Source organism: Taudactylus pleione, unplaced genomic scaffold (genome assembly GCF_031769625.1).
Source record: "Taudactylus pleione unplaced genomic scaffold, aTauple2 ptg000050l, whole genome shotgun sequence".
NCBI lineage: Eukaryota > Metazoa > Chordata > Amphibia > Anura > Myobatrachidae > Taudactylus > Taudactylus pleione.
Genome location: NW_028284452.1, coordinates 2,186,690 through 2,214,681, shown reverse-complemented (window position 1 = coordinate 2,214,681; position 27,992 = coordinate 2,186,690). Strand labels below are relative to the sequence as shown.

The window sequence follows — 27,992 nt, the reverse complement described above, 5'->3', positions numbered from 1 at the left end:
TTAATTTTGCACCTTCTAGTGTGCCAAATGTCTTTGATATTTTGCTAGATATACAAACATTTCTTTCAATGATGACATTGAATATGCATTTCCAATCAATAAAAGCTAATCAGTGTGGCTGCTAAGAGTGACTGGGCTTAGGCTCAATGAATGGAAGAAAATGTGTGAATGATAAAAAAGAGAACAGACTCCCAAATATTTTGATGCACTAATGCCTGTTCTCACTCTTAGCATCACTAGCTGCAAGATTTGGTAAAATTTGAAGAAAAAGAAAACATAAATCTGCACGTAGTTGGCAGGGTTTGAAGCTACGTGGGGAGACCCCAATGGATTTCTAGTCCATCGCCTTAACCACTCGGCCAAAACTACCTCACATGTGCTAAAGTGTTTATTTTAACATAATTAGGAGAAGGGTTTATGTTTTGCATGGTTTGCATGGTTTAGAATGTGTAAAATTACATAAATGGCCATCTAACATAATTAAAAAAAATTGATCCTTTGAGCTGGAATTGAACCAGCGACTTAAGGATTGCTGTACCAAACTCCTCTACAGTCCTCCGCTCTACCAGCTGAGCTATCGAAGGTTCCCTATAGAAATGATCTGCACTATATCTGATGGAGTGGACATGTAAAACCTTTCACTATCTAAAACTTACCCAATAAAGTAATTAAACTAGACAAAAGTTATTTATATGTTTATTCCTGTTTTGCATAATCATCACAAATAATCATGTTTAATGATTTGCTAAATATCACCAGAAGTTTAACTTAAATTTGTTATTTTTCTATCATCTGGCAACAGCTAGTTTAGAAAGCAGTTTTCATAGATCTTCCATCTGTAGCCACATTTACATCAAGATTAGAGATACTTTAAAATATCAACACTTTTTCACTTTTCAAATTTAGCTTGTTTTTTTAAGTGTTTAATTGTTCAAGAAATAATGGGGCCCAAATATAATATTGCAGCAAAACAAAATATAGAAAAAGCTACGTTGCATATCTAAATTAAAATCAACTAATCAAAAATATGCCATATCAAAATTGTATCTACCTTAGAACTCACAAATTAACAGATTTATCTACTAACAATTGGGCTTAATTTTGCACATTCTAATGTACCAAATGTATTTGATATTTTGCTAGATATAGCTTTAAAACATCAACACTTTTTCACTTTTCAAATTTAGCTTGTTTTTTTAACTGTTTAATTGTTCAAGAAATAATGGAGCCCAAATATAATCTTGTAGCAAACCAAAATATGGAAAGCTAATTTCTTTATGTAAATTAAAATCAAATAATCAAAAATATACCATATCAAAACACAATTTGTCTTGTATCTACCTTAAAACTCACAGATTAACAGATTAATCTCCTAACAATTGATCTTAATTTTGCACCTTCTAGTGTGCCAAATGTCTTTGATATTTTGCTAGATATACAAACATTTCTTTCAATGTTGACATTGAATATGCATTTCCAATCAATAAAAGCTAATCAGTGTGGCTGCTAAGAGTGACTGGGCTTAGGCTCAATGAATGGAAGAAAATGTGTGAATGATAAAAAAGAGAACAGACTCCCAAATATTTTGATGCACTAATGCCTGTTCTCACTTTTAGCATCACTAGCTGCAAGATTTGGTAAAATTTGAAGAAAAAGAAAACATAAATCTGCACGTAGTTGGCAGGGTTTGAAGCTACGTGGGGAGACCCCAATGGATTTCTAGTCCATCGCCTTAACCACTCGGCCAAAACTACCTCACATGTGCTAAAGTGTTTATTTTAACATAATTAGGAGAAGGGTTTATGTTTTGCATGGTTTGCATGGTTTAGAATGTGTAAAATTACATAAATGGCCATCTAACATAATTAAAAAAAATTAATCCTTTGAGCTGGAATTGAACCAGTGACTTAAGGATTGCTGTACCAAACTCCTCTACAGTCCTCCGCTCTACCAGCTGAGCTATCGAAGGTTCCCTATAGAAATCATCTGCACTATATCTGATGGAGTGGACATGTAAAACCTTTCACTATCTAAAACTTACCCAATAAAGTAATTAAACTAGACAAAAGTTATTTATATGTTTATTCCTGTTTTGCATAATCATCACAAATAATCATGTTTAATGATTTGCTAAATATCACCAGAAGTTTAACTTAAATTTGTTATTTTTCTATCATCTGGCAACAGCTAGTTTAGAAAGCAGTTTTCATAGATCTTCCATCTGTAGCCACATTTACATCAAGATTAGAGATACTTTAAAATATCAACACTTTTTCACTTTTCAAATTTAGCTTGTTTTTTTAAGTGTTTAATTGTTCAAGAAATAATGGGGCCCAAATATAATATTGCAGCAAAACAAAATATAGAAAAAGCTACGTTGCATATCTAAATTAAAATCAACTAATCAAAAATATGCCATATCAAAATTGTATCTACCTTAGAACTCACAAATTAACAGATTTATCTACTAACAATTGGGCTTAATTTTGCACATTCTAATGTACCAAATGTATTTGATATTTTGCTAGATATAGCTTTAAAACATCAACACTTTTTCAATTTTCAAATTTAGCTTGTTTTTTTAACTGTTTAATTGTTCAAGAAATAATGGAGCCCAAATATAATCTTGTAGCAAACCAAAATATGGAAAGCTAATTTCTTTATGTAAATTAAAATCAAATAATCAAAAATATACCATATCAAAACACAATTTGTCTTGTATGTACCTTAAAACTCACAGATTAACAGATTAATCTCCTAACAATTGATCTTAATTTTGCACCTTCTAGTGTGCCAAATGTCTTTGATATTTTGCTAGATATACAAACATTTCTTTCAATGTTGACATTGAATATGCATTTCCAATCAATAAAAGCTAATCAGTGTGGCTGCTAAGAGTGACTGGGCTTAGGCTCAATGAATGGAAGAAAATGTGTGAATGATAAAAAAGAGAACAGACTCCCAAATATTTTGATGCACTAATGCCTGTTCTCACTCTTAGCATCACTAGCTGCAAGATTTGGTAAAATTTGAAGAAAAAGAAAACATAAATCTTCACGTAGTTGGCAGGGTTTGAAGCTACGTGGGGAGACCCCAATGGATTTCTAGTCCATCACCTTAATCACTCGGCCACAACTACCTCACATGTGCTAAAGTGTTTATTTTAACATAATTAGGAGAAGGGTTTATGTTTTGCATGGTTTGCATGGTTTAGAATGTGTAAAATTACATAAATGGCCATCTAAGATAATTAAAAAAAATTGTTTCCTTCGAGCCGGAATTGAACCAGCAACCTAAGGATTGCTGTTTCCTTCGAGCCGGAATTGAACCAGCAACCTAAGGATTGCTGTACCAAACTCATCTACAGTCCTCCACTCTACCAGCTGAGCTATCGAAGGTTCCCTATAGAAATCTTCTGCACTATATCTGATGGAGTGGACATGTAAAACCTTTCACTATCTAAAACTTACCCAATAAAGTAATTAAACTAGACAAAAGTTATTTATATGTTTATTCCTGTTTTGCATAATCATCACAAATAATCATGTTTAATGATTTGCTAAATATCACCAGAAGTTTAACTTAAATTTGTTATTTTTCTATCATCTGGCAACAGCTAGTTTAGAAAGCAGTTTTCATAGATCTTCCATCTGTAGCCACATTTACATCAAGATTAGAGATACTTTAAAATATCAACACTTTTTCACTTTTCAAATTTAGCTTGTTTTTTTAAGTGTTTAATTGTTCAAGAAATAATGGGGCCCAAATATAATATTGCAGCAAAACAAAATATAGAAAAAGCTACGTTGCATATCTAAATTAAAATCAACTAATCAAAAATATGCCATATCAAAATTGTATCTACCTTAGAACTCACAAATTAACAGATTTATCTACTAACAATTGGGCTTAATTTTGCACATTCTAATGTACCAAATGTATTTGATATTTTGCTAGATATAGCTTTAAAACATCAACACTTTTTCAATTTTCAAATTTAGCTTGTTTTTTTAACTGTTTAATTGTTCAAGAAATAATGGAGCCCTAATATAATCTTGTAGCAAACCAAAATATGGAAAGCTAATTTCTTTATGTAAATTAAAATCAAATAATCAAAAATATACCATATCAAAACACAATTTGTCTTGTATGTACCTTAAAACTCACAGATTAACAGATTAATCTCCTAACAATTGATCTTAATTTTGCACCTTCTAGTGTGCCAAATGTCTTTGATATTTTGCTAGATATACAAACATTTCTTTCAATGTTGACATTGAATATGCATTTCCAATCAATAAAAGCTAATCAGTGTGGCTGCTAAGAGTGACTGGGCTTAGGCTCAATGAATGGAAGAAAATGTGTGAATGATAAAAAAGAGAACAGACTCCCAAATATTTTGATGCACTAATGCCTGTTCTCACTCTTAGCATCACTAGCTGCAAGATTTGGTAAAATTTGAAGAAAAAGAAAACATAAATCTTCACGTAGTTGGCAGGGTTTGAAGCTACGTGGGGAGACCCCAATGGATTTCTAGTCCATCACCTTAATCACTCGGCCACAACTACCTCACATGTGCTAAAGTGTTTATTTTAACATAATTAGGAGAAGGGTTTATGTTTTGCATGGTTTGCATGGTTTAGAATGTGTAAAATTACATAAATGGCCATCTAAGATAATTAAAAAAAATTGTTTCCTTCGAGCCGGAATTGAACCAGCAACCTAAGGATTGCTGTTTCCTTCGAGCCGGAATTGAACCAGCAACCTAAGGATTGCTGTACCAAACTCATCTACAGTCCTCCACTCTACCAGCTGAGCTATCGAAGGTTCCCTATAGAAATCTTCTGCACTATATCTGATGGAGTGGACATGTAAAACCTTTCACTATCTAAAACTTACCCAATAAAGTAATTAAACTAGACAAAAGTTATTTATATGTTTATTCCTGTTTTGCATAATCATCACAAATAATCATGTTTAATGATTTGCTAAATATCACCAGAAGTTTAACTTAAATTTGTTATTTTTCTATCATCTGGCAACAGCTAGTTTAGAAAGCAGTTTTCATAGATCTTCCATCTGTAGCCACATTTACATCAAGATTAGAGATACTTTAAAATATCAACACTTTTTCACTTTTCAAATGTAGCTTGTTTTTTTAAGTGTTTAATTGTTGAAGAAATAATGGGGCCCAAATATAATATTGCATCAAAACAAAATATAGAAAAAGCTACGTTGCATATCTAAATTAAAATCAACTAATCAAAAATATGCCATATCAAAATTGTATCTACCTTAGAACTCACAAATTAACAGATTTATCTACTAACAATTGGGCTTAATTTTGCACATTCTAATGTACCAAATGTATTTGATATTTTGCTAGATATAGCTTTAAAACATCAACACTTTTTCACTTTTCAAATTTAGCTTGTTTTTTTAACTGTTTAATTGTTCAAGAAATAATGGAGCCCAAATATAATCTTGTAGCAAACCAAAATATGGAAAGCTAATTTCTTTATGTAAATTAAAATCAAATAATCAAAAATATACCATATCAAAACACAATTTGTCTTGTATCTACCTTAAAACTCACAGATTAACAGATTAATCTCCTAACAATTGATCTTAATTTTGCACCTTCTAGTGTGCCAAATGTCTTTGATATTTTGCTAGATATACAAACATTTCTTTCAATGTTGACATTGAATATGCATTTCCAATCAATAAAAGCTAATCAGTGTGGCTGCTAAGAGTGACTGGGCTTAGGCTCAATGAATGGAAGAAAATGTGTGAATGATAAAAAAGAGAACAGACTCCCAAATATTTTGATGCACTAATGCCTGTTCTCACTCTTAGCATCACTAGCTGCAAGATTTGGTAAAATTTGAAGAAAAAGAAAACATAAATCTTCACGTAGTTGGCAGGGTTTGAAGCTACGTGGGGAGACCCCAATGGATTTCTAGTCCATCGCCTTAATCACTCGGCCACAACTACCTCACATGTGCTAAAGTGTTTATTTTAACATAATTAGGAGAAGGGTTTATGTTTTGCATGGTTTGCATGGTTTAGAATGTGTAAAATTACATAAATGGCCATCTAACATAATTAAAAAAAATTAATCCTTTGAGCTGGAATTGAACCAGCGACTTAAGGATTGCTGTACCAAACTCCTCTACAGTCCTCCGCTCTACCAGCTGAGCTATCGAAGGTTCCCTATAGAAATCATCTGCACTATATCTGATGGAGTGGACATGTAAAACCTTTCACTATCTAAAACTTACCCAATAAAGTAATTAAACTAGACAAAAGTTATTTATATGTTTATTCCTGTTTTGCATAATCATCACAAATAATCATGTTTAATGATTTGCTAAATATCACCAGAAGTTTAACTTAAATTTGTTATTTTTCTATCATCTGGCAACAGCTAGTTTAGAAAGCAGTTTTCATAGATCTTCCATCTGTAGCCACATTTACATCAAGATTAGAGATACTTTAAAATATCAACACTTTTTCACTTTTCAAATTTAGCTTGTTTTTTTAAGTGTTTAATTGTTCAAGAAATAATGGGGCCCAAATATAATATTGCATCAAAACAAAATATAGAAAAAGCTACGTTGCATATCTAAATTAAAATCAACTAATCAAAAATATGCCATATCAAAATTGTATCTACCTTAGAACTCACAAATTAACAGATTTATCTACTAACAATTGGGCTTAATTTTGCACATTCTAATGTACCAAATGTATTTGATATTTTGCTAGATATAGCTTTAAAACATCAACACTTTTTCACTTTTCAAATTTAGATTGTTTTTTTAACTGTTTAATTGTTCAAGAAATAATGGAGCCCAAATATAATCTTGTAGCAAACCAAAATATGGAAAGCTAATTTCTTTATGTAAATTAAAATCAAATAATCAAAAATATACCATATCAAAACACAATTTGTCTTGTATCTACCTTAAAACTCACAGATTAACAGATTAATCTCCTAACAATTGATCTTAATTTTGCACCTTCTAGTGTGCCAAATGTCTTTGATATTTTGCTAGATATACAAACATTTCTTTCAATGTTGACATTGAATATGCATTTCCAATCAATAAAAGCTAATCAGTGTGGCTGCTAAGAGTGACTGGGCTTAGGCTCAATGAATGGAAGAAAATGTGTGAATGATAAAAAAGAGAACAGACTCCCAAATATTTTGATGCACTAATGCCTGTTCTCACTCTTAGCATCACTAGCTGCAAGATTTGGTAAAATTTGAAGAAAAAGAAAACATAAATCTGCACGTAGTTGGCAGGGTTTGAAGCTACGTGGGGAGACCCCAATGGATTTCTAGTCCATCGCCTTAACCACTCGGCCAAAACTACCTCACATGTGCTAAAGTGTTTATTTTAACATAATTAGGAGAAGGGTTTATGTTTTGCATGGTTTGCATGGTTTAGAATGTGTAAAATTACATAAATGGCCATCTAACATAATTAAAAAAAATTAATCCTTTGAGCTGGAATTGAACCAGCGACTTAAGGATTGCTGTACCAAACTCCTCTACAGTCCTCCGCTCTACCAGCTGAGCTATCGAAGGTTCCCTATAGAAATCATCTGCACTATATCTGATGGAGTGGACATGTAAAACCTTTCACTATCTAAAACTTACCCAATAAAGTAATTAAACTAGACAAAAGTTATTTATATGTTTATTCCTGTTTTGCATAATCATCACAAATAATCATGTTTAATGATTTGCTAAATATCACCAGAAGTTTAACTTAAATTTGTTATTTTTCTATCATCTGGCAACAGCTAGTTTAGAAAGCAGTTTTCATAGATCTTCCATCTGTAGCCACATTTACATCAAGATTAGAGATACTTTAAAATATCAACACTTTTTCACTTTTCAAATTTAGCTTGTTTTTTTAAGTGTTTAATTGTTCAAGAAATAATGGGGCCCAAATATAATATTGCATCAAAACAAAATATAGAAAAAGCTACGTTGCATATCTAAATTAAAATCAACTAATCAAAAATATGCCATATCAAAATTGTATCTACCTTAGAACTCACAAATTAACAGATTTATCTACTAACAATTGGGCTTAATTTTGCACATTCTAATGTACCAAATGTATTTGATATTTTGCTAGATATAGCTTTAAAACATCAACACTTTTTCACTTTTCAAATTTAGCTTGTTTTTTTAACTGTTTAATTGTTCAAGAAATAATGGAGCCCAAATATAATCTTGTAGCAAACCAAAATATGGAAAGCTAATTTCTTTATGTAAATTAAAATCAAATAATCAAAAATATACCATATCAAAACACAATTTGTCTTGTATCTACCTTAAAACTCACAGATTAACAGATTAATCTCCTAACAATTGATCTTAATTTTGCACCTTCTAGTGTGCCAAATGTCTTTGATATTTTGCTAGATATACAAACATTTCTTTCAATGTTGACATTGAATATGCATTTCCAATCAATAAAAGCTAATCAGTGTGGCTGCTAAGAGTGACTGGGCTTAGGCTCAATGAATGGAAGAAAATGTGTGAATGATAAAAAAGAGAACAGACTCCCAAATATTTTGATGCACTAATGCCTGTTCTCACTCTTAGCATCACTAGCTGCAAGATTTGGTAAAATTTGAAGAAAAAGAAAACATAAATCTTCACGTAGTTGGCAGGGTTTGAAGCTACGTGGGGAGAACCCAATGGATTTCTAGTCCATCGCCTTAATCACTCGGCCACAACTACCTCACATGTGCTAAAGTGTTTATTTTAACATAATTAGGAGAAGGGTTTATGTTTTGCATGGTTTGCATGGTTTAGAATGTGTAAAATTACATAAATGGCTATCTAAGATAATTAAAAAAAATTGTTTCCTTCGAGCCGGAATTGAACCAGCAACCTAAGGATTGCTGTTTCCTTTGAGCTGGAATTGAACCAGCAACCTAAGGATTGCTGTACCAAACTCCTCTACAGTCCTCCGCTCTACCAGCTGAGCTATCGAAGGTTCCCTATTGAAATCTTCTGCACTATATCTGATGGAGTGGACATGTAAAACCTTTCACTATCTAAAACTTACCCAATAAAGTAATTAAACTAGACAAAAGTTATTTATATGTTTATTCCTGTTTTGCATAATCATCACAAATAATCATGTTTAATGATTTGCTAAATATCACCAGAAGTTTAACTTAAATTTGTTATTTTTCTATCATCTGGCAACAGCTAGTTTAGAAAGTAGTTTTCATAGATCTTCCATCTGTAGCCACATTTACATCAAGATTAGAGATACTTTAAAATATCAACACTTTTTCACTTTTCAAATTTAGCTTGTTTTTTTAAGTGTTTAATTGTTCAAGAAATAATGGGGCCCAAATATAATATTGCAGCAAAACAAAATATAGAAAAAGCTACGTTGCATATCTAAATTAAAATCAACTAATCAAAAATATGCCATATCAAAATTGTATCTACCTTAGAACTCACAAATTAACAGATTTATCTACTAACAACTGGGCTTAATTTTGCACATTCTAATGTACCAAATGTATTTGATATTTTGCTAGATATAGCTTTAAAACATCAACACTTTTTCACTTTTCAAATTTAGCTTGTTTTTTTAACTGTTTAATTGTTCAAGAAATAATGGAGCCCAAATATAATCTTGTAGCAAACCAAAATATGGAAAGCTAATTTCTTTATGTAAATTAAAATCAAATAATCAAAAATATACCATATCAAAACACAATTTGTCTTGTATCTACCTTAAAACTCACAGATTAACAGATTAATCTCCTAACAATTGATCTTAATTTTGCACCTTCTAGTGTGCCAAATGTCTTTGATATTTTGCTAGATATACAAACATTTCTTTCAATGTTGACATTGAATATGCATTTCCAATCAATAAAAGCTAATCAGTGTGGCTGCTAAGAGTGACTGGGCTTAGGCTCAATGAATGGAAGAAAATGTGTGAATGATAAAAAAGAGAACAGACTCCCAAATATTTTGATGCACTAATGCCTGTTCTCACTCTTAGCATCACTAGCTGCAAGATTTGGTAAAATTTGAAGAAAAAGAAAACATAAATCTTCACGTAGTTCGCAGGGTTTGAAGCTACGTGGGGAGACCCCAATGGATTTCTAGTCCATCGCCTTAATCACTCGGCCACAACTACCTCACATGTGCTAAAGTGTTTATTTTAACATAATTAGGAGAAGGGTTTATGTTTTGCATGGTTTGCATGGTTTAGAATGTGTAAAATTACATAAATAGCCATCTAAGAAAATTAAAAAAAAATTGTTTCCATCGAGCCGGAATTGAACCAGCAACCTAAGGATTGCTGTACCAAACTTCTCTACAGTCCTCCGCTCTACCAGCGGAGGACTGTAGAGATAGAAATCATCTGCACTATATCTGATGGAGTGGACATGTAAAACCTTTCACTATCTAAAACTTACCCAATAAAGTAATTAAACTAGACAAAAGTTATTTATATGTTTATTCCTGTTTTGCATAATCATCACAAATAATCATGTTTAATGATTTGCTAAATATCACCAGAAGTTTAAATTAAATTTGTTATTTTTCTATCATCTGGCAACAGCTAGTTTAGAAAGCAGTTTTCATAGATCTTCCATCTGTATCCACATTTACATCAAGATTAGAGATACTTTAAAATATCAACACTTTTTCACTTTTCAAATTTAGCTTGTTTTTTTAAGTGTTTAATTGTTCAAGAAATAATGGGGCCCAAATATAATATTGCAGCAAAACAAAATATAGAAAAAGCTACGTTGCATATGTAAATTAAAATCAACTAATCAAAAATATGCCATATCAAAATTGTATCTACCTTAGAACTCACAAATTAACAGATTTATCTACTAACAATTGGGCTTAATTTTGCACATTCTAATGTACCAAATGTATTTGATATTTTGCTAGATATAGCTTTAAAACATCAACACTTTTTCACTTTTCAAATTTAGCTTGTTTTTTTAACTGTTTAATTGTTCAAGAAATAATGGAGCCCAAATATAATCTTGTAGCAAACCAAAATATGGAAAGCTAATTTCTTTATGTAAATTAAAATCAAATAATCAAAAATATACCATATCAAAACACAATTTGTCTTGTATCTACCTTAAAACTCACAGATTAACAGATTAATATCCTAACAATTGATCTTAATTTTGCACCTTCTAGTGTGCCAAATGTCTTTGATATTTTGCTAGATATACAAACATTTCTTTCAATGATGACATTGAATATGCATTTCCAATCAATAAAAGCTAATCAGTGTGGCTGCTAAGAGTGACTGGGCTTAGGCTCAATGAATGGAAGAAAATGTGTGAATGATAAAAAAGAGAACAGACTCCCAAATATTTTGATGCACTAATGCCTGTTCTCACTCTTAGCATCACTAGCTGCAAGATTTGGTAAAATTTGAAGAAAAAGAAAACATAAATCTTCACGTAGTTCGCAGGGTTTGAAGCTACGTGGGGAGACCCCAATGGATTTCTAGTCCATCGCCTTAATCACTCGGCCACAACTACCTCACATGTGCTAAAGTGTTTATTTTAACATAATTAGGAGAAGGGTTTATGTTTTGCATGGTTTGCATGGTTTAGAATGTGTAAAATTACATAAATAGCCATCTAAGAAAATTAAAAAAAAATTGTTTCCATCGAGCCGGAATTGAACCAGCAACCTAAGGATTGCTGTACCAAACTTCTCTACAGTCCTCCGCTCTACCAGCGGAGGACTGTAGAGATAGAAATCATCTGCACTATATCTGATGGAGTGGACATGTAAAACCTTTCACTATCTAAAACTTACCCAATAAAGTAATTAAACTAGACAAAAGTTATTTATATGTTTATTCCTGTTTTGCATAATCATCACAAATAATCATGTTTAATGATTTGCTAAATATCACCAGAAGTTTAAATTAAATTTGTTATTTTTCTATCATCTGGCAACAGCTAGTTTAGAAAGCAGTTTTCATAGATCTTCCATCTGTATCCACATTTACATCAAGATTAGAGATACTTTAAAATATCAACACTTTTTCACTTTTCAAATTTAGCTTGTTTTTTTAAGTGTTTAATTGTTCAAGAAATAATGGGGCCCAAATATAATATTGCAGCAAAACAAAATATAGAAAAAGCTACGTTGCATATGTAAATTAAAATCAACTAATCAAAAATATGCCATATCAAAATTGTATCTACCTTAGAACTCACAAATTAACAGATTTATCTACTAACAATTGGGCTTAATTTTGCACATTCTAATGTACCAAATGTATTTGATATTTTGCTAGATATAGCTTTAAAACATCAACACTTTTTCACTTTTCAAATTTAGCTTGTTTTTTTAACTGTTTAATTGTTCAAGAAATAATGGAGCCCAAATATAATCTTGTAGCAAACCAAAATATGGAAAGCTAATTTCTTTATGTAAATTAAAATCAAATAATCAAAAATATACCATATCAAAACACAATTTGTCTTGTATCTACCTTAAAACTCACAGATTAACAGATTAATATCCTAACAATTGATCTTAATTTTGCACCTTCTAGTGTGCCAAATGTCTTTGATATTTTGCTAGATATACAAACATTTCTTTCAATGATGACATTGAATATGCATTTCCAATCAATAAAAGCTAATCAGTGTGGCTGCTAAGAGTGACTGGGCTTAGGCTCAATGAATGGAAGAAAATGTGTGAATGATAAAAAAGAGAACAGACTCCCAAATATTTTGATGCACTAATGCCTGTTCTCACTCTTAGCATCACTAGCTGCAAGATTTGGTAAAATTTGAAGAAAAAGAAAACATAAATCTGCACGTAGTTGGCAGGGTTTGAAGCTACGTGGGGAGACCCCAATGGATTTCTAGTCCATCGCCTTAACCACTCGGCCAAAACTACCTCACATGTGCTAAAGTGTTTATTTTAACATAATTAGGAGAAGGGTTTATGTTTTGCATGGTTTGCATGGTTTAGAATGTGTAAAATTACATAAATGGCCATCTAACATAATTAAAAAAAACTAATCCTTTGAGCTGGAATTGAACCAGTGACTTAAGGATTGCTGTACCAAACTCCTCTACAGTCCTCCGCTCTACCAGCTGAGCTATCGAAGGTTCCCTATAGAAATCATCTGCACTATATCTGATGGAGTGGACATGTAAAACCTTTCACTATCTAAAACTTACCCAATAAAGTAATTAAACTAGACAAAAGTTATTTATATGTTTATTCCTGTTTTGCATAATCATCACAAATAATCATGTTTAATGATTTGCTAAATATCACCAGAAGTTTAACTTAAATTTGTTATTTTTCTATCATCTGGCAACAGCTAGTTTAGAAAGCAGTTTTCATAGATCTTCCATCTGTAGCCACATTTACATCAAGATTAGAGATACTTTAAAATATCAACACTTTTTCACTTTTCAAATTTAGCTTGTTTTTTTAAGTGTTTAATTGTTCAAGAAATAATGGGGCCCAAATATAATATTGCATCAAAACAAAATATAGAAAAAGCTACGTTGCATATCTAAATTAAAATCAACTAATCAAAAATATGCCATATCAAAATTGTATCTACCTTAGAACTCACAAATTAACAGATTTATCTACTAACAATTGGGCTTAATTTTGCACATTCTAATGTACCAAATGTATTTGATATTTTGCTAGATATAGCTTTAAAACATCAACACTTTTTCACTTTTCAAATTTAGCTTGTTTTTTTAACTGTTTAATTGTTCAAGAAATAATGGAGCCCAAATATAATCTTGTAGCAAACCAAAATATGGAAAGCTAATTTCTTTATGTAAATTAAAATCAAATAATCAAAAATATACCATATCAAAACACAATTTGTCTTGTATCTACCTTAAAACTCACAGATTAACAGATTAATCTCCTAACAATTGATCTTAATTTTGCACCTTCTAGTGTGCCAAATGTCTTTGATATTTTGCTAGATATACAAACATTTCTTTCAATGTTGACATTGAATATGCATTTCCAATCAATAAAAGCTAATCAGTGTGGCTGCTAAGAGTGACTGGGCTTAGGCTCAATGAATGGAAGAAAATGTGTGAATGATAAAAAAGAGAACAGACTCCCAAATATTTTGATGCACTAATGCCTGTTCTCACTCTTAGCATCCCTAGCTGCAAGATTTGGTAAAATTTGAAGAAAAAGAAAACATAAATCTTCACGTAGTTGGCAGGGTTTGAAGCTACGTGGGGAGACCCCAATGGATTTCTAGTCCATCGCCTTAATCACTCGGCCACAACTACCTCACATGTGCTAAAGTGTTTATTTTAACATAATTAGGAGAAGGGTTTATGTTTTGCATGGTTTGCATGGTTTAGAATGTGTAAAATTACATAAATGGCTATCTAAGATAATTAAAAAAAAATGTTTCCTTCGAGCCGGAATTGAACCAGCAACCTAAGGATTGCTGTTTCCTTCGAGCCGGAATTGAACCAGCAACCTAAGGATTGCTGTACCAAACTCCTCTACAGTCCTCCGCTCTACCAGCTGAGCTATCGAAGGTTCCCTATAGAAATCTTCTGCACTATATCTGATGGAGTGGACATGTAAAACCTTTCACTATCTAAAACTTACCCAATAAAGTAATTAAACTAGACAAAAGTTATTTATATGTTTATTCCTGTTTTGCATAATCATCACAAATAATCATGTTTAATGATTTGCTAAATATCACCAGAAGTTTAACTTAAATTTGTTATTTTTCTATCATCTGGCAACAGCTAGTTTAGAAAGTAGTTTTCATAGATCTTCCATCTGTAGCCACATTTACATCAAGATTAGAGATACTTTAAAATATCAACACTTTTTCACTTTTCAAATTTAGCTTGTTTTTTTAAGTGTTTAATTGTTCAAGAAATAATGGGGCCCAAATATAATATTGCAGCAAAACAAAATATAGAAAAAGCTACGTTGCATATCTAAATTAAAATCAACTAATCAAAAATATGCCATATCAAAATTGTATCTACCTTAGAACTCACAAATTAACAGATTTATCTACTAACAACTGGGCTTAATTTTGCACATTCTAATGTACCAAATGTATTTGATATTTTGCTAGATATAGCTTTAAAACATCAACACTTTTTCACTTTTCAAATTTAGCTTGTTTTTTTAACTGTTTAATTGTTCAAGAAATAATGGAGCCCAAATATAATCTTGTAGCAAACCAAAATATGGAAAGCTAATTTCTTTATGTAAATTAAAATCAAATAATCAAAAATATACCATATCAAAACACAATTTGTCTTGTATCTACCTTAAAACTCACAGATTAACAGATTAATATCCTAACAATTGATCTTAATTTTGCACCTTCTAGTGTGCCAAATGTCTTTGATATTTTGCTAGATATACAAACATTTCTTTCAATGATGACATTGAATATGCATTTCCAATCAATAAAAGCTAATCAGTGTGGCTGCTAAGAGTGACTGGGCTTAGGCTCAATGAATGGAAGAAAATGTGTGAATGATAAAAAAGAGAACAGACTCCCAAATATTTTGATGCACTAATGCCTGTTCTCACTCTTAGCATCCCTAGCTGCAAGATTTGGTAAAATTTGAAGAAAAAGAAAACATAAATCTGCACGTAGTTGGCAGGGTTTGAAGCTACGTGGGGAGACCCCAATGGATTTCTAGTCCATCGCCTTAACCACTCGGCCAAAACTACCTCACATGTGCTAAAGTGTTTATTTTAACATAATTAGGAGAAGGGTTTATGTTTTGAATGGTTTGCATGGCTTAGAATGTGTAAAATTACATAAATGGCCATCTAACATAATTAAAAAAAATTAATCCTTTGAGCTGGAATTGAACCAGCGACTTAAGGATTGCTGTACCAAACTCCTCTACAGTCCTCCGCTCTACCAGCTGAGCTATTGAAGGTTCCCTATAGAAATCTTCTGCACTATATCTGATGGAGTGGACATGTAAAACCTTTCACTATCTAAAACTTACCCAATAAAGTAATTAAACTAGACAAAAGTTATTTATATGTTTATTCCTGTTTTGCATAATCATCACAAATAATCATGTTTAATGATTTGCTAAATATCACCAGAAGTTTAACTTAAATTTGTTATTTTTCTATCATCTGGCAACAGCTAGTTTAGAAAGCAGTTTTCATAGATCTTCCATCTGTAGCCACATTTACATCAAGATTAGAGATACTTTAAAATATCAACACTTTTTCACTTTTCAAATTTAGCTTGTTTTTTTAAGTGTTTAATTGTTCAAGAAATAATGGGGCCCAAATATAATATTGCATCAAAACAAAATATAGAAAAAGCTACGTTGCATATCTAAATTAAAATCAACTAATCAAAAATATGCCATATCAAAATTGTATCTACCTTAGAACTCACAAATTAACAGATTTATCTACTAACAACTGGGCTTAATTTTGCACATTCTAATGTACCAAATGTATTTGATATTTTGCGAGATATAGCTTTAAAACATCAACACTTTTTCACTTTTCAAATTTAGCTTGTTTTTTTAACTGTTTAATTGTTCAAGAAATAATGGAGCCCAAATATAATCTTGTAGCAAACCAAAATATGGAAAGCTAATTTCTTTATGTAAATTAAAATCAAATAATCAAAAATATACCATATCAAAACACAATTTGTCTTGTATCTAACTTAAAACTCACAGATTAACAGATTAATCTCCTAACAATTGATCTTAATTTTGCACCTTCTAGTGTGCCAAATGTCTTTGATATTTTGCTAGATATACAAACATTTCTTTCAATGTTGACATTGAATATGCATTTCCAATCAATAAAAGCTAATCAGTGTGGCTGCTAAGAGTGACTGGGCTTAGGCTCAATGAATGGAAGAAAATGTGTGAATGATAAAAAAGAGAACAGACTCCCAAATATTTTGATGCACTAATGCCTGTTCTCACTCTTAGCATCACTAGCTGCAAGATTTGGTAAAATTTGAAGAAAAAGAAAACATAAATCTTCACGTAGTTGGCAGGGTTTGAAGCTACGTGGGGAGACCCCAATGGATTTCTAGTCCATCGCCTTAATCACTCGGCCACAACTACCTCACATGTGCTAAAGTGTTTATTTTAACATAATTAGGAGAAGGGTTTATGTTTTGCATGGTTTGCATGGTTTAGAATGTGTAAAATTACATAAATGGCCATCTAAGATAATTAAAAAAAATTGTTTCCTTCGAGCCGGAATTGAACCAGCAACCTAAGGATTGCTGTTTCCTTCAAGCCGGAATTGAACCAGCAACCTAAGGATTGCTGTACCAAACTCCTCTACAGGCCTCCGCTCTACCAGCTGAGCTATCGAAGGTTCCCTATAGAAATCTTCTGCACTATATCTGATGGAGTGGACATGTAAAACCTTTCACTATCTAAAACTTACCCAATAAAGTAATTAAACTAGACAAAAGTTATTTATATGTTTATTCCTGTTTTGCATAATCATCACAAATAATCATGTTTAATGATTTGCTAAATATCACCAGAAGTTTAACTTAAATTTGTTATTTTTCTATCATCTGGCAACAGCTAGTTTAGAAAGTAGTTTTCATAGATCTTCCATCTGTAGCCACATTTACATCAAGATTAGAGATACTTTAAAATATCAACACTTTTTCACTTTTCAAATTTAGCTTGTTTTTTTAAGTGTTTAATTGTTCAAGAAATAATGGGGCCCAAATATAATATTGCAGCAAAACAAAATATAGAAAAAGCTACGTTGCATATCTAAATTAAAATCAACTAATCAAAAATATGCCATATCAAAATTGTATCTACCTTAGAACTCACAAATTAACAGATTTATCTACTAACAACTGGGCTTAATTTTGCACATTCTAATGTACCAAATGTATTTGATATTTTGCTAGATATAGCTTTAAAACATCAACACTTTTTCACTTTTCAAATTTAGCTTGTTTTTTTAACTGTTTAATTGTTCAAGAAATAATGGAGCCCAAATATAATCTTGTAGCAAACCAAAATATGGAAAGCTAATTTCTTTATGTAAATTAAAATCAAATAATCAAAAATATACCATATCAAAACACAATTTGTCTTGTATCTACCTTAAAACTCACAGATTAACAGATTAATCTCCTAACAATTGATCTTAATTTTGCACCTTCTAGTGTGCCAAATGTCTTTGATATTTTGCTAGATATACAAACATTTCTTTCAATGTTGACATTGAATATGCATTTCCAATCAATAAAAGCTAATCAGTGTGGCTGCTAAGAGTGACTGGGCTTAGGCTCAATGAATGGAAGAAAATGTGTGAATGATAAAAAAGAGAACAGACTCCCAAATATTTTGATGCACTAATGCCTGTTCTCACTCTTAGCATCACTAGCTGCAAGATTTGGTAAAATTTGAAGAAAAAGAAAACATAAATCTGCACGTAGTTGGCAGGGTTTGAAGCTACGTGGGGAGACCCCAATGGATTTCTAGTCCATCGCCTTAACCACTCTGCCAAAACTACCTCACATGTGCTAAAGTGTTTATTTTAACATAATTAGGAGAAGGGTTTATGTTTTGCATGGTTTGCATGGTTTAGAATGTGTAAAATTACATAAATGGCCATCTAACATAATTAAAAAAAATTGTTTCCTTCGAGCCGGAATTGAACCAGCGACCTAAGGATTGCTGTACCAAACTCCTCTACAGTCCTCCGCTCTACCAGCTGAGATATCGAAGGTTCCCTATAGAAATCATCTGCACTATATCTGATGGAGTGGACATGTAAAACCTTTCACTATCTAAAACTTACCCAATAAAGTAATTAAACTAGACAAAAGTTATTTATATGTTTATTCCTGTTTTGCATAATCATCACAAATAATCATGTTTAATGATTTGCTAAATATCACCAGAAGTTTAACTTAAATTTGTTATTTTTCTATCATCTGGCAACAGCTAGTTTAGAAAGCAGTTTTCATAGATCTTCCATCTGTAGCCACATTTACATCAAGATTAGAGATACTTTAAAATATCAACACTTTTTCACTTTTCAAATTTAGCTTGTTTTTTTAAGTGTTTAATTGTTCAAGAAATAATGGGGCCCAAATATAATATTGCAGCAAAACAAAATATAGAAAAAGCTACGTTGCATATCTAAATAAAATCAACTAATCAAAAATATGCCATATCAAAATTGTATCTACCTTAGAACTCACAAATTAACAGATTTATCTACTAACAACTGGGCTTAATTTTGCACATTCTAATGTACCAAATGTATTTGATATTTTGCTAGATATAGCTTTAAAACATCAACACTTTTTCACTTTTCAAATTTAGCTTGTTTTTTTAACTGTTTAATTGTTCAAGAAATAATGGAGCCCAAATATAATCTTGTAGCAAACCAAAATATGGAAAGCTAATTTCTTTATGTAAATTAAAATCAAATAATCAAAAATATACCATATCAAAACACAATTTGTCTTGTATCTACCTTAAAACTCACAGATTAACAGATTAATCTCCTAACAATTGATCTTAATTTTGCACCTTCTAGTGTGCCAAATGTCTTTGATATTTTGCTAGATATACAAACATTTCTTTCAATGTTGACATTGAATATGCATTTCCAATCAATAAAAGCTAATCAGTGTGGCTGCTAAGAGTGACTGGGCTTAGGCTCAATGAATGGAAGAAAATGTGTGAATGATAAAAAAGAGAACAGACTCCCAAATATTTTGATGCACTAATGCCTGTTCTCACTCTTAGCATCACTAGCTGCAAGATTTGGTAAAATTTGAAGAAAAAGAAAACATAAATCTGCACGTAGTTGGCAGGGTTTGAAGCTACGTGGGGAGACCCCAATGGATTTCTAGTGCATCGCCTTAATCACTCGGCCACAACTACCTCACATGTGCTAAAGTGTTTATTTTAACATAATTAGGAGAAGGGTTTATGTTTTGCATGCTTTGCATGGTTTAGAATGTGTAAAATTACATAAATGGCCATCTAAGATAATTAAAAAAAATTGTTTCCTTCGAGCCGGAATTGAACCAGCAACCTAAGGAGTGCTGTTTCCTTCGAGCTGGAATTGAACCAGCAACCTAAGGATTTCTGTACCAAACTCCTCTACAGTACTCCGCTCTACCAGCTGAGCTATCGAAGGTTCCCTATAGAAATCATCTGCACTATATCTGATGGAGTGGACATGTAAAACTTTTCACTATCTAAAACTTACCCAATAAAGTAATTAAACTAGACAAAAGTTATTTATATGTTTATTCCTGTTTTGCATAATCATCACAAATAATCATGTTTAATGATTTGCTAAATATCACCAGAAGTTTAACTTAAATTTGTTATTTTTCTATCATCTGGCAACAGCTAGTTTAGAAAGTAGTTTTCATAGATCTTCCATCTGTAGCCACATTTACATCAAGATTAGAGATACTTTAAAATATCAACACTTTTTCACTTTTCAAATTTAGCTTGTTTTTTTAAGTGTTTAATTGTTCAAGAAATAATGGGGCCCAAATATAATATTGCAGCAAAACAAAATATAGAAAAAGCTACGTTGCATATCTAAATTAAAATCAACTAATCAAAAATATGCCATATCAAAATTGTATCTACCTTAGAACTCACAAATTAACAGATTTATCTACTAACAACTGGGCTTAATTTTGCACATTCTAATGTACCAAATGTATTTGATATTTTGCTAGATATAGCTTTAAAACATCAACACTTTTTCACTTTTCAAATTTAGCTTGTTTTTTTAACTGTTTAATTGTTCAAGAAATAATGGAGCCCAAATATAATCTTGTAGCAAACCAAAATATGGAAAGCTAATTTCTTTATGTAAATTAAAATCAAATAATCAAAAATATACCATATCAAAACACAATTTGTCTTGTATCTACCTTAAAACTCACAGATTAACAGATTAATATCCTAACAATTGATCTTAATTTTGCACCTTCTAGTGTGCCAAATGTCTTTGATATTTTGCTAGATATACAAACATTTCTTTCAATGATGACATTGAATATGCATTTCCAATCAATAAAAGCTAATCAGTGTGGCTGCTAAGAGTGACTGGGCTTAGGCTCAATGAATGGAAGAAAATGTGTGAATGATAAAAAAGAGAACAGACTCCCAAATATTTTGATGCACTAATGCCTGTTCTCACTCTTAGCATCCCTAGCTGCAAGATTTGGTAAAATTTGAAGAAAAAGAAAACATAAATCTGCACGTAGTTGGCAGGGTTTGAAGCTACGTGGGGAGACCCCAATGGATTTCTAGTCCATCGCCTTAACCACTCGGCCAAAACTACCTCACATGTGCTAAAGTGTTTATTTTAACATAATTAGGAGAAGGGTTTATGTTTTGAATGGTTTGCATGGCTTAGAATGTGTAAAATTACATAAATGGCCATCTAACATAATTAAAAAAAATTAATCCTTTGAGCTGGAATTGAACCAGCGACTTAAGGATTGCTGTACCAAACTCCTCTACAGTCCTCCGCTCTACCAGCTGAGCTATTGAAGGTTCCCTATAGAAATCTTCTGCACTATATCTGATGGAGTGGACATGTAAAACCTTTCACTATCTAAAACTTACCCAATAAAGTAATTAAACTAGACAAAAGTTATTTATATGTTTATTCCTGTTTTGCATAATCATCACAAATAATCATGTTTAATGATTTGCTAAATATCACCAGAAGTTTAACTTAAATTTGTTATTTTTCTATCATCTGGCAACAGCTAGTTTAGAAAGCAGTTTTCATAGATCTTCCATCTGTAGCCACATTTACATCAAGATTAGAGATACTTTAAAATATCAACACTTTTTCACTTTTCAAATTTAGCTTGTTTTTTTAAGTGTTTAATTGTTCAAGAAATAATGGGGCCCAAATATAATATTGCATCAAAACAAAATATAGAAAAAGCTACGTTGCATATCTAAATTAAAATCAACTAATCAAAAATATGCCATATCAAAATTGTATCTACCTTAGAACTCACAAATTAACAGATTTATCTACTAACAACTGGGCTTAATTTTGCACATTCTAATGTACCAAATGTATTTGATATTTTGCGAGATATAGCTTTAAAACATCAACACTTTTTCACTTTTCAAATTTAGCTTGTTTTTTTAACTGTTTAATTGTTCAAGAAATAATGGAGCCCAAATATAATCTTGTAGCAAACCAAAATATGGAAAGCTAATTTCTTTATGTAAATTAAAATCAAATAATCAAAAATATACCATATCAAAACACAATTTGTCTTGTATCTAACTTAAAACTCACAGATTAACAGATTAATCTCCTAACAATTGATCTTAATTTTGCACCTTCTAGTGTGCCAAATGTCTTTGATATTTTGCTAGATATACAAACATTTCTTTCAATGTTGACATTGAATATGCATTTCCAATCAATAAAAGCTAATCAGTGTGGCTGCTAAGAGTGACTGGGCTTAGGCTCAATGAATGGAAGAAAATGTGTGAATGATAAAAAAGAGAACAGACTCCCAAATATTTTGATGCACTAATGCCTGTTCTCACTCTTAGCATCACTAGCTGCAAGATTTGGTAAAATTTGAAGAAAAAGAAAACATAAATCTTCACGTAGTTGGCAGGGTTTGAAGCTACGTGGGGAGACCCCAATGGATTTCTAGTCCATCGCCTTAATCACTCGGCCACAACTACCTCACATGTGCTAAAGTGTTTATTTTAACATAATTAGGAGAAGGGTTTATGTTTTGCATGGTTTGCATGGTTTAGAATGTGTAAAATTACATAAATGGCCATCTAAGATAATTAAAAAAAATTGTTTCCTTCGAGCCGGAATTGAACCAGCAACCTAAGGATTGCTGTTTCCTTCAAGCCGGAATTGAACCAGCAACCTAAGGATTGCTGTACCAAACTCCTCTACAGGCCTCCGCTCTACCAGCTGAGCTATCGAAGGTTCCCTATAGAAATCTTCTGCACTATATCTGATGGAGTGGACATGTAAAACCTTTCACTATCTAAAACTTACCCAATAAAGTAATTAAACTAGACAAAAGTTATTTATATGTTTATTCCTGTTTTGCATAATCATCACAAATAATCATGTTTAATGATTTGCTAAATATCACCAGAAGTTTAACTTAAATTTGTTATTTTTCTATCATCTGGCAACAGCTAGTTTAGAAAGTAGTTTTCATAGATCTTCCATCTGTAGCCACATTTACATCAAGATTAGAGATACTTTAAAATATCAACACTTTTTCACTTTTCAAATTTAGCTTGTTTTTTTAAGTGTTTAATTGTTCAAGAAATAATGGGGCCCAAATATAATATTGCAGCAAAACAAAATATAGAAAAAGCTACGTTGCATATCTAAATTAAAATCAACTAATCAAAAATATGCCATATCAAAATTGTATCTACCTTAGAACTCACAAATTAACAGATTTATCTACTAACAACTGGGCTTAATTTTGCACATTCTAATGTACCAAATGTATTTGATATTTTGCTAGATATAGCTTTAAAACATCAACACTTTTTCACTTTTCAAATTTAGCTTGTTTTTTTAACTGTTTAATTGTTCAAGAAATAATGGAGCCCAAATATAATCTTGTAGCAAACCAAAATATGGAAAGCTAATTTCTTTATGTAAATTAAAATCAAATAATCAAAAATATACCATATCAAAACACAATTTGTCTTGTATCTACCTTAAAACTCACAGATTAACAGATTAATCTCCTAACAATTGATCTTAATTTTGCACCTTCTAGTGTGCCAAATGTCTTTGATATTTTGCTAGATATACAAACATTTCTTTCAATGTTGACATTGAATATGCATTTCCAATCAATAAAAGCTAATCAGTGTGGCTGCTAAGAGTGACTGGGCTTAGGCTCAATGAATGGAAGAAAATGTGTGAATGATAAAAAAGAGAACAGACTCCCAAATATTTTGATGCACTAATGCCTGTTCTCACTCTTAGCATCACTAGCTGCAAGATTTGGTAAAATTTGAAGAAAAAGAAAACATAAATCTGCACGTAGTTGGCAGGGTTTGAAGCTACGTGGGGAGACCCCAATGGATTTCTAGTCCATCGCCTTAACCACTCTGCCAAAACTACCTCACATGTGCTAAAGTGTTTATTTTAACATAATTAGGAGAAGGGTTTATGTTTTGCATGGTTTGCATGGTTTAGAATGTGTAAAATTACATAAATGGCCATCTAACATAATTAAAAAAAATTGTTTCCTTCGAGCCGGAATTGAACCAGCGACCTAAGGATTGCTGTACCAAACTCCTCTACAGTCCTCCGCTCTACCAGCTGAGATATCGAAGGTTCCCTATAGAAATCATCTGCACTATATCTGATGGAGTGGACATGTAAAACCTTTCACTATCTAAAACTTACCCAATAAAGTAATTAAACTAGACAAAAGTTATTTATATGTTTATTCCTGTTTTGCATAATCATCACAAATAATCATGTTTAATGATTTGCTAAATATCACCAGAAGTTTAACTTAAATTTGTTATTTTTCTATCATCTGGCAACAGCTAGTTTAGAAAGCAGTTTTCATAGATCTTCCATCTGTAGCCACATTTACATCAAGATTAGAGATACTTTAAAATATCAACACTTTTTCACTTTTCAAATTTAGCTTGTTTTTTTAAGTGTTTAATTGTTCAAGAAATAATGGGGCCCAAATATAATATTGCAGCAAAACAAAATATAGAAAAAGCTACGTTGCATATCTAAATAAAATCAACTAATCAAAAATATGCCATATCAAAATTGTATCTACCTTAGAACTCACAAATTAACAGATTTATCTACTAACAACTGGGCTTAATTTTGCACATTCTAATGTACCAAATGTATTTGATATTTTGCTAGATATAGCTTTAAAACATCAACACTTTTTCACTTTTCAAATTTAGCTTGTTTTTTTAACTGTTTAATTGTTCAAGAAATAATGGAGCCCAAATATAATCTTGTAGCAAACCAAAATATGGAAAGCTAATTTCTTTATGTAAATTAAAATCAAATAATCAAAAATATACCATATCAAAACACAATTTGTCTTGTATCTACCTTAAAACTCACAGATTAACAGATTAATCTCCTAACAATTGATCTTAATTTTGCACCTTCTAGTGTGCCAAATGTCTTTGATATTTTGCTAGATATACAAACATTTCTTTCAATGTTGACATTGAATATGCATTTCCAATCAATAAAAGCTAATCAGTGTGGCTGCTAAGAGTGACTGGGCTTAGGCTCAATGAATGGAAGAAAATGTGTGAATGATAAAAAAGAGAACAGACTCCCAAATATTTTGATGCACTAATGCCTGTTCTCACTCTTAGCATCACTAGCTGCAAGATTTGGTAAAATTTGAAGAAAAAGAAAACATAAATCTGCACGTAGTTGGCAGGGTTTGAAGCTACGTGGGGAGACCCCAATGGATTTCTAGTGCATCGCCTTAATCACTCGGCCACAACTACCTCACATGTGCTAAAGTGTTTATTTTAACATAATTAGGAGAAGGGTTTATGTTTTGCATGCTTTGCATGGTTTAGAATGTGTAAAATTACATAAATGGCCATCTAAGATAATTAAAAAAAATTGTTTCCTTCGAGCCGGAATTGAACCAGCAACCTAAGGAGTGCTGTTTCCTTCGAGCTGGAATTGAACCAGCAACCTAAGGATTTCTGTACCAAACTCCTCTACAGTACTCCGCTCTACCAGCTGAGCTATCGAAGGTTCCCTATAGAAATCATCTGCACTATATCTGATGGAGTGGACATGTAAAACTTTTCACTATCTAAAACTTACCCAATAAAGTAATTAAACTAGACAAATGATATTTATATGTTTATTCCTGTTTTGCATAATCATCACAAATAATCATGTTTAATGATTTGCTAAATATCACCAGAAGTTTAACTTAAATTTGTTATTTTTCTATCATCTGGCAACAGCTAGTTTAGAAAGCAGTTTTCATAGATCTTCCATCTGTAGCCACATTTACATCAAGATTAGAGATACTTTAAAATATCAACACTTTTTCACTTTTCAAATTTAGCTTGTTTTTTTAAGTGTTTAAATGTTCAAGAAATAATGGGGCCCAAATATAATATTGCAGCAAAACAAAATATAGAAAAAGCTACGTTGCATATCTAAATTAAAATCAACTAATCAAAAATATGCCATATCAAAATTGTATCTACCTTAGAACTCACAAATTAACAGATTTATCTACTAACAATTGGGCTTAATTTTGCACCTTCTAGTGTGCCAAATGTCTTTGATATTTTGCTAGATATACAAACATTTCTTTCAATGTTGACATTGAATATGCATTTCCAATCAATAAAAGCTAATCAGTGTGGCTGCTAAGAGTGACTGGGCTTAGGCTCAATGAATGGAAGAAAATGTGTGAAAGATAAAAAAGAGAACAGACTGGCATCCCAAATATTTTGATGCACTAATGCCTGTTCTCACTCAATCCCCTCTACAGTCCTCCGTTCTACCGTCTGAGCTATCGAAGGTTCCCTACAGATGTCATGTACACTATAAATGATGGAGTGGACATGTAGAACCTTTCATTATCTAAAACTAACCCAATAAAGTAATTAAACTAGACAAAAGTTATTTTATGTGTTTATTCCTGTTTTGTGTAATCATCACAAATAATCCTGCTTAATGATTTGCTAAATATCACCAGAAGTTTCACTTAAATTTGGTATTTTTCTATCATCTGGCAACAGCTAGTTTAGAAAGCAGTTTTCATAGATCTTCCATCTGTAGCCACATTTACATCAAGATTAGAGATACTTTAAAATATCAACACTTTTTCACTTTTCAAATTTAGCTTGTTTTTTTAACTGTTTAATTGTTCAAGAAATAGTGGGGCCCAAAAATATTCTTCAGCAATACAAAATATGGAAAGCTAAGTTGTTTATGTAAATTAAATTCAACTAATCAAAAATATGCCATATCAAAACACAATTTGTCTTGTATCTACCTTAGAACTCACAGATTAACAGATTTATCTACTATCAATCGGGCTTAATTTTGCACCTTCTAATGTACCAAATGTATTTGATATATTGCTAGATATACAAACATTTCTTTCAATGTTGACATTGAAAATGCATTTCCAATCAAAAAAAGCTTATCAGTGTGGCTGCTAAGAGTGACTGGGCTTAGGCTCAATGAGGGGAAGAAAATGTATGAAATATAAAAAAGAGAACAGACTGGCATCCCAAATATTTTGATGCACTAATGCCTGTGCTCACTCTTAGCATCACTAGCTGCAAGATTTGGTAAAATTTGAAGAAAATGAAAACATCTATTTGCACATAGTCAGCAGGATTTGAACCTACGCAGGGAGACCCCAATGGATTTTTAGTCCATCGCCTTAACCACTCAGCCACGACTACCTCACATGTGCTAAAGTGGTTTTTTTTAACATGATTAGGAGAAGGGTTTATGTTTTGTATGGTTTAGAATGTGTAACATTACATAAACGGCCATCTAAGATAATTAAAAAAATAGTTTCCTTTGAGCCGGAAATGAACCAGCAACTTAAGGATTGCTGTGCCAATCTCCTCTACAATCCTCCGCTCTATCAGCTGAGCTATCGAAGGTTCCCTATAGATGTTATGTACACTCTATATGATGGAGTGGACATGTAGAACCTTTCATTATCTAAAACTAATCCAATAAAGTAATTAAACTAGACAAAAGCTATTTTATGTGTTTATTCCTGTTTTGTGTAATCATCACAAATAATCATGCTTAATGATTTGCTAAATATCACCAAAAGTTTGACTAAATTTGGTATTTTTCTATCATCTCTCAACATCTAGTTTAGAAAGCAGTTTTCGTAGAT

At 31.6% G+C, this 27,992-nt stretch overlaps 27 non-coding genes across 27 annotated transcripts; all 27 read right to left on the bottom strand.

Annotated features, from left to right (window-relative positions):
- Positions 1 to 287: 287 nt before the first annotated feature.
- Positions 288 to 369, bottom strand: TRNAS-AGA (transfer RNA serine (anticodon AGA)). The gene has a single exon. It is a non-coding gene; the product is annotated as a tRNA-Ser (tRNA).
- A 125-nt stretch (positions 370 to 494) lies between these two features.
- On the bottom strand, positions 495 to 584 carry TRNAY-GUA (transfer RNA tyrosine (anticodon GUA)). The gene is given in 2 exon segments: positions 495 to 530; positions 548 to 584. It is a non-coding gene; the product is annotated as a tRNA-Tyr (tRNA).
- A 1,088-nt stretch (positions 585 to 1,672) lies between these two features.
- TRNAS-AGA (transfer RNA serine (anticodon AGA)) lies at positions 1,673 to 1,754 on the bottom strand. The gene has a single exon. It is a non-coding gene; the product is annotated as a tRNA-Ser (tRNA).
- A 125-nt stretch (positions 1,755 to 1,879) lies between these two features.
- On the bottom strand, positions 1,880 to 1,969 carry TRNAY-GUA (transfer RNA tyrosine (anticodon GUA)). The gene is given in 2 exon segments: positions 1,880 to 1,915; positions 1,933 to 1,969. It is a non-coding gene; the product is annotated as a tRNA-Tyr (tRNA).
- Positions 1,970 to 3,057: 1,088 nt separating this feature from the next.
- TRNAS-AGA (transfer RNA serine (anticodon AGA)) lies at positions 3,058 to 3,139 on the bottom strand. The gene has a single exon. It is a non-coding gene; the product is annotated as a tRNA-Ser (tRNA).
- A 169-nt stretch (positions 3,140 to 3,308) lies between these two features.
- On the bottom strand, positions 3,309 to 3,398 carry TRNAY-GUA (transfer RNA tyrosine (anticodon GUA)). Its single transcript is given in 2 exon segments — positions 3,309 to 3,344; positions 3,362 to 3,398. It is a non-coding gene; the product is annotated as a tRNA-Tyr (tRNA).
- Positions 3,399 to 4,737: 1,339 nt separating this feature from the next.
- On the bottom strand, positions 4,738 to 4,827 carry TRNAY-GUA (transfer RNA tyrosine (anticodon GUA)). The gene is given in 2 exon segments: positions 4,738 to 4,773; positions 4,791 to 4,827. It is a non-coding gene; the product is annotated as a tRNA-Tyr (tRNA).
- Positions 4,828 to 5,915: 1,088 nt separating this feature from the next.
- TRNAS-AGA (transfer RNA serine (anticodon AGA)) lies at positions 5,916 to 5,997 on the bottom strand. Its single transcript has one exon. It is a non-coding gene; the product is annotated as a tRNA-Ser (tRNA).
- A 125-nt stretch (positions 5,998 to 6,122) lies between these two features.
- Positions 6,123 to 6,212, bottom strand: TRNAY-GUA (transfer RNA tyrosine (anticodon GUA)). The gene is given in 2 exon segments: positions 6,123 to 6,158; positions 6,176 to 6,212. It is a non-coding gene; the product is annotated as a tRNA-Tyr (tRNA).
- Positions 6,213 to 7,300: 1,088 nt separating this feature from the next.
- On the bottom strand, positions 7,301 to 7,382 carry TRNAS-AGA (transfer RNA serine (anticodon AGA)). The gene has a single exon. It is a non-coding gene; the product is annotated as a tRNA-Ser (tRNA).
- A 125-nt stretch (positions 7,383 to 7,507) lies between these two features.
- On the bottom strand, positions 7,508 to 7,597 carry TRNAY-GUA (transfer RNA tyrosine (anticodon GUA)). The gene is given in 2 exon segments: positions 7,508 to 7,543; positions 7,561 to 7,597. It is a non-coding gene; the product is annotated as a tRNA-Tyr (tRNA).
- A 1,296-nt stretch (positions 7,598 to 8,893) lies between these two features.
- On the bottom strand, positions 8,894 to 9,026 carry TRNAY-GUA (transfer RNA tyrosine (anticodon GUA)). The gene is made up of 2 exons: positions 8,990 to 9,026; positions 8,894 to 8,929 (listed from the first exon to the last, which is right to left on the bottom strand). It is a non-coding gene; the product is annotated as a tRNA-Tyr (tRNA).
- A 3,850-nt stretch (positions 9,027 to 12,876) lies between these two features.
- TRNAS-AGA (transfer RNA serine (anticodon AGA)) lies at positions 12,877 to 12,958 on the bottom strand. Its single transcript has one exon. It is a non-coding gene; the product is annotated as a tRNA-Ser (tRNA).
- A 125-nt stretch (positions 12,959 to 13,083) lies between these two features.
- Positions 13,084 to 13,173, bottom strand: TRNAY-GUA (transfer RNA tyrosine (anticodon GUA)). The gene is given in 2 exon segments: positions 13,084 to 13,119; positions 13,137 to 13,173. It is a non-coding gene; the product is annotated as a tRNA-Tyr (tRNA).
- A 1,088-nt stretch (positions 13,174 to 14,261) lies between these two features.
- TRNAS-AGA (transfer RNA serine (anticodon AGA)) lies at positions 14,262 to 14,343 on the bottom strand. The gene has a single exon. It is a non-coding gene; the product is annotated as a tRNA-Ser (tRNA).
- A 169-nt stretch (positions 14,344 to 14,512) lies between these two features.
- TRNAY-GUA (transfer RNA tyrosine (anticodon GUA)) lies at positions 14,513 to 14,602 on the bottom strand. The gene is given in 2 exon segments: positions 14,513 to 14,548; positions 14,566 to 14,602. It is a non-coding gene; the product is annotated as a tRNA-Tyr (tRNA).
- A 1,088-nt stretch (positions 14,603 to 15,690) lies between these two features.
- TRNAS-AGA (transfer RNA serine (anticodon AGA)) lies at positions 15,691 to 15,772 on the bottom strand. The gene has a single exon. It is a non-coding gene; the product is annotated as a tRNA-Ser (tRNA).
- Positions 15,773 to 17,075: 1,303 nt separating this feature from the next.
- TRNAS-AGA (transfer RNA serine (anticodon AGA)) lies at positions 17,076 to 17,157 on the bottom strand. The gene has a single exon. It is a non-coding gene; the product is annotated as a tRNA-Ser (tRNA).
- A 169-nt stretch (positions 17,158 to 17,326) lies between these two features.
- TRNAY-GUA (transfer RNA tyrosine (anticodon GUA)) lies at positions 17,327 to 17,416 on the bottom strand. The gene is given in 2 exon segments: positions 17,327 to 17,362; positions 17,380 to 17,416. It is a non-coding gene; the product is annotated as a tRNA-Tyr (tRNA).
- Positions 17,417 to 18,712: 1,296 nt separating this feature from the next.
- Positions 18,713 to 18,802, bottom strand: TRNAY-GUA (transfer RNA tyrosine (anticodon GUA)). The gene is given in 2 exon segments: positions 18,713 to 18,748; positions 18,766 to 18,802. It is a non-coding gene; the product is annotated as a tRNA-Tyr (tRNA).
- Positions 18,803 to 20,140: 1,338 nt separating this feature from the next.
- Positions 20,141 to 20,230, bottom strand: TRNAY-GUA (transfer RNA tyrosine (anticodon GUA)). Its single transcript is given in 2 exon segments — positions 20,141 to 20,176; positions 20,194 to 20,230. It is a non-coding gene; the product is annotated as a tRNA-Tyr (tRNA).
- Positions 20,231 to 21,318: 1,088 nt separating this feature from the next.
- On the bottom strand, positions 21,319 to 21,400 carry TRNAS-AGA (transfer RNA serine (anticodon AGA)). Its single transcript has one exon. It is a non-coding gene; the product is annotated as a tRNA-Ser (tRNA).
- Positions 21,401 to 22,703: 1,303 nt separating this feature from the next.
- On the bottom strand, positions 22,704 to 22,785 carry TRNAS-AGA (transfer RNA serine (anticodon AGA)). Its single transcript has one exon. It is a non-coding gene; the product is annotated as a tRNA-Ser (tRNA).
- A 169-nt stretch (positions 22,786 to 22,954) lies between these two features.
- Positions 22,955 to 23,044, bottom strand: TRNAY-GUA (transfer RNA tyrosine (anticodon GUA)). Its single transcript is given in 2 exon segments — positions 22,955 to 22,990; positions 23,008 to 23,044. It is a non-coding gene; the product is annotated as a tRNA-Tyr (tRNA).
- Positions 23,045 to 24,340: 1,296 nt separating this feature from the next.
- Positions 24,341 to 24,430, bottom strand: TRNAY-GUA (transfer RNA tyrosine (anticodon GUA)). The gene is given in 2 exon segments: positions 24,341 to 24,376; positions 24,394 to 24,430. It is a non-coding gene; the product is annotated as a tRNA-Tyr (tRNA).
- A 1,338-nt stretch (positions 24,431 to 25,768) lies between these two features.
- On the bottom strand, positions 25,769 to 25,858 carry TRNAY-GUA (transfer RNA tyrosine (anticodon GUA)). Its single transcript is given in 2 exon segments — positions 25,769 to 25,804; positions 25,822 to 25,858. It is a non-coding gene; the product is annotated as a tRNA-Tyr (tRNA).
- Positions 25,859 to 27,458: 1,600 nt separating this feature from the next.
- Positions 27,459 to 27,540, bottom strand: TRNAF-AAA (transfer RNA phenylalanine (anticodon AAA)). The gene has a single exon. It is a non-coding gene; the product is annotated as a tRNA-Phe (tRNA).
- Between the last annotated feature and the right edge of the window lie 452 nt (positions 27,541 to 27,992).